The sequence below is a fragment of the Cicer arietinum genome, chromosome 5, assembly GCF_000331145.2.
Source record: "Cicer arietinum cultivar CDC Frontier isolate Library 1 chromosome 5, Cicar.CDCFrontier_v2.0, whole genome shotgun sequence".
Classification (NCBI taxonomy): Eukaryota; Viridiplantae; Streptophyta; class Magnoliopsida; order Fabales; family Fabaceae; genus Cicer; species Cicer arietinum.
The window spans coordinates 49,524,885-49,529,735 of NC_021164.2; positions in this window are offsets into that span (position 1 = coordinate 49,524,885).

Genomic DNA, 4,851 nt, shown 5'->3' on the forward strand with positions numbered 1-4,851 from the left:
GTTATTTTGGCGCTTCCAAAAAACCATTCCAAGGAAAGCTAACAAGGCTGCTCCCATAAGTGTTCCTATTACTATGCCAGCCTTTTGACCGCCACTTAGACCCGACGAGCCGCCTCCTCCAACCAACGGAGATTGCGGCTCGGGTACATTAGAAGTTGTAGGAGGAGAACTAGGAGTCGTTGTAGGCGAAGTTGGTGGACTAGGAGTCGGAGTCGGGGTAGGAGATGGTGGTGAAGATGGCGGAGTTATAGGACCATGTGAAGGTGAATTAGGAGATGGAGTTGGGACAAATTGAGCATCTAATTTTGTAAATAACAAAATTAGTACCAAGAGATTTAAGGACCCATTTCTCGTTACTCTTAGCATTATGTTCGTTAAACCAAACACAATGTGTCAAAGTTGATTTAATTTTGAGGGTACTTAAAGGTTATAATTAATATGCATTTACAATAATTAAACATCTACTTGTCGTTGGATTCATCGATCAAATTAAGCATAGGTTGTCATACAATGACTCTAGTGATTTAAAATTGAATTTTTTTCGTTTTTTTCTTTTTTACCAATAGTGTGCGTAGATAACAAGAAAATACAAATTCCAGTTGTGTAAAGTTGTTAAGAATTTGGAGTACATGTCAAACCGGTCTAAGAATCAAATAATTTCCATAGTACTGCAATGTCATCGAAATTTGAGTCGCAACTCATTCTTATAAACTTGGTTCCTAAAAAAAATCTGCAGGATGATCTCTTACAAACACTATTTAAACCTATATATAGATTTACATACAAAATTGAGATAAATGCAATCCATGATGATTTTAAATTGATCTCTGCAATAATAATTGTGACCATAATATTATAAATTTTGAAATCTTCGAAACAATCTAAATAAAAAATATTTAAAAAAAATTTATTAATCTTGAAGAATTCCTTGTATATTTGAGGATACATGAGTTTGAACATATGGAATATGAAATTTGAGCAAAGAGAAATAAATATTTTGGTTTGAAGGCCTAAACCAAGCCTCTACTTCCAAAGCATGGTAGACTAAGGAAAAAATCAAACGAAGAAAAGGAATCAGAAGAAAATCAATTGATTGAGTTAATTACATTTTCAGTTCACAAACATTCCTCAAAGTGATGAGTTAGGAATGCAGCTTTACTTTGAATTAGAAAGAGAATCAATGGATTAGGTGAAGGGTCTAAATGTAATTATTTGATATATAGTGAATTGACATAAATCTTGTGTTAATTTTCTCTTTTTCTATTTTGTTTACATTTAGTATAATCTCACAAAGAGATTTCAACAAACTCAAGTTCCCAAACCTTTGCACGTGCGATGGGCAATTTTTCTCTCAAACACTTATTGTTTTAGTATATTGAACTATCATTTTATTCTGATCATTTCAACATTTTTCAACAATCAAGAAGACTCATTTTATTCCACTTTCCATTATCTACATTGTTTTGATTTCAATCGATTGAGTTACATTTAACTACAACAAACACTTTTTGAGTCAGTCATATATGTAGAAAAATCTTCTTTATTTTAATTATATTTTATATTAAAAACGTGTTGTTGAGTCTTTAAACTCCCTTTTATTTATGAATAAAAAAAGTATTTTTGGTGGAATCTGAATTCAGAAAATATCAACTAAAACCAATATCAATAATAACATCAATAAAGGAGATAAAAGTTATAAATGGGACACCCTAAACTTTAACATGAAAATCCTTTCAAATCAAAAGTAAAAATCACGTTAAGACTATATAAAAAATTTTACTATATCAAATAATAGGTACAAACAAAAATTCACTTAATAACACTGGAGAACAATAATAATCACACTAGTGTAAAACTAAACAATAGAGTAATTCCACGAAAATGGTATCACAAACTAACTCTTAGATAAGATAAAACTATTAATAAAAAGTATTAGAATAACAAATCTAATTAGCCAAAACTGAGAACGTTTCTCAAACCAATATCCATCACCGGTATCCAAAATATTTATATCCCTCAATCTACTCTGATATGCTTCTATGCGGCACTATTCAATTTCCAGGCACGCTACCGTTGCTCCTTCGCGAAATAGGGATTTTATTCCCTTTTGTTTCATGGGAAAAATCCAATGATAAAATAATTTTTTTTCTTTTCTTTCTTTTTGGTGTGGGCTCTTACTTAAAAGAGAGATTCATCCAACAATTTTCCCCTCATGATTCAAGTGGGGCAAACCGTTGTTACTATGACAATTGTGTCACAAATCTCAACTTTCTTCTTCAACTATGGTTTTCTCAATAAATTAACATCATTATTATATGTATCTCCAACCAATAGTTTAATAAGAGAATTTTTGTACCGTAAAATTTAATTCTAATATTCAATTTAGTAAAAAATTAAGGATTACTTTGAAATTAAAGGTTCTCTAGTTAAGAATTTAGGATAAAGAGAATTTAGTAATAATTCAATAAAGAAATTCAATAACTATGATCAAATTAGAAATCAAAGTTATAGCCTATATGGATACCGGTGCACAAATCACAATGATAAACCCAATCACATACTTATTTTAATTTTATTTATTTGTCACTAAAATAATATCTTCTAAAAAATCAAATTAAAGATTATTATATTATGAGAATAGTTAAAATGAAAAAATAAATAAATATAATATCAGTATTTTATATAAGCTATTAAATCAATTAAATATGTATAAAATATGCACAACTTAACAAGCACGCATATAAAGAAAATTAACCACAATATTATTAATAAAACTATTACTATACTTACTAGGTATATAAAATTTCCTTTTTTTTTTAGTTCTTTATATTTTGGCTCATAAAATTTTAGAAGGAGGGTAAGGTAAGTTAGTAACTCAATCTAAGGTATGTAATATTTTAGAACTCTATCAACATTTACAATTTTGGAGTCAATATCAATCTTTTTACATCAAACCATTAATGTTTTTGTTTTAAATCTTTTAATATACTCATTTTTATGGATTATATTTATAATAAATAAATACATACACGCGCGCGCGCATATATATATATAGAGGGTAAGGTATGATAAAAAAACAATATAATAAACTAATATAAAATGTTCTATTAGATCTTCTGAAGTTTAATATATATATATAAAATGTTCTCTCTAATTCTCTGAATTGTGAGCTTATTTCACACACTTTGCAACTAAAAAAAAGCTTTTTTTTATTATTATGTCAATCTTAATTATTATGTAAAACTATTGTTATTTAAAAATAGAAGTATAGTAAATCAGTTTTTCAATTAACAATTGATTATTTTCAAAAAAAAAATATAATTAACACTTGATTTAAACTAATGCGTTACCAAAATAAGCATCTAAATATAAATGTTTTACAATAAAATTATAATTTTAAAATTAGAATCTACATCTAAACTATAAACAAATATTTTGCATCAAAGAAAATAGTACATGTGACATCATTATTTGTAATCGATCATTAATTATGTTCTAATTATTTGAAAACATTTCAACAACCAAAAAATTGTTTAGGCAAATTTTATTGTCAGTAGCATATTATGTTGGATTATTATAATATACATTTTAAAATTCAAACACAACATAAAACCAACAAAAAATTTCAAACACAATACTAATATTTTACCAAATACTATATTGATATTGATTCCATGTTGAAAATTTGAATTAGAGATTTAAATTAGTATATGAGCATATGGTGTCCTTTGTGATCCTCAAAATATCATTCAATTACCTATAATTAATATAATATGCTATTACTACAAAATGCAATTATCATTGATATTTATTAAAATGACATATTCCATTCATCTTGTTTCTACTATAATACATGGTAACTTTTGTAAAAAAAAAAAATATAATTATAAAATTAAATACATATTGTAATAGAAATCTACATCTACTTCTACAATCTACAATGTAAACAATTGTCTTGCATCAAGACAATAGTACACATGACAAATTTTAGGCAAATAAAATATTTAATGCTTATCTAATAATGAACATTTGTATGCTTTTGTCACAATCACTGAGTATTAAAAAAAAGTTTATTTTTCAATACATATTTATATAAAAGTTTATTTTTCAATATATATTTATATATTAATTTAGAGTGAAGGGATGGTGCTACAGTTCAAGATAGAGAAAAGTATGCATCTTATCAGGTCCAATACCTGTCTTTTTTGCCATTGGAGTTGTATATTATTATCTATGAATTTTGTCTTATTTAATATATGAATTGTCCTTATAACAATATATGGGTTCTGACCTAAGCAACGGTGTTTATTTCTTTCTAAATTTGGTTGATCACATGCACGTTGTATTATTATTGTTATAGACTTCTCAAAAAATGATCAACATGGACTTTTACTATTTTTAGTAAAAAATAAATTTTAAAATAATAAAAATAAGAACAAATATAATGTTTACAAAAAATACATCATGCAGTTCTTTAAGTTACACAAAAATAACATATTATTTTTTTATATTGTTTTATAATAAGATAGTCATTTATTTATCTTTTGGTGTCAAGTTTATCCTTTTATGTTTGTAAATGATTTCACCGTTAATCCTATTTTAAAATCACCCAAATTGAAATTCAAAATTCTCCCAATTTTTTGAATAAATTCGTGTAATTCTTAAGGATTTTGATTGCAATAATCATAAATGTTGGAACAAAGTTGATTTTCTACTTAGAGCTTTGATGATAACAAAAATAATTTTATAAGAACAATATATTTGACCTCAAAGAGTATGAAAGAAGATTCATGTTTTTGAAGAAAATCTTAAATAAGATTTGGTTCAATATTATAATTGAAGAAAATCTAA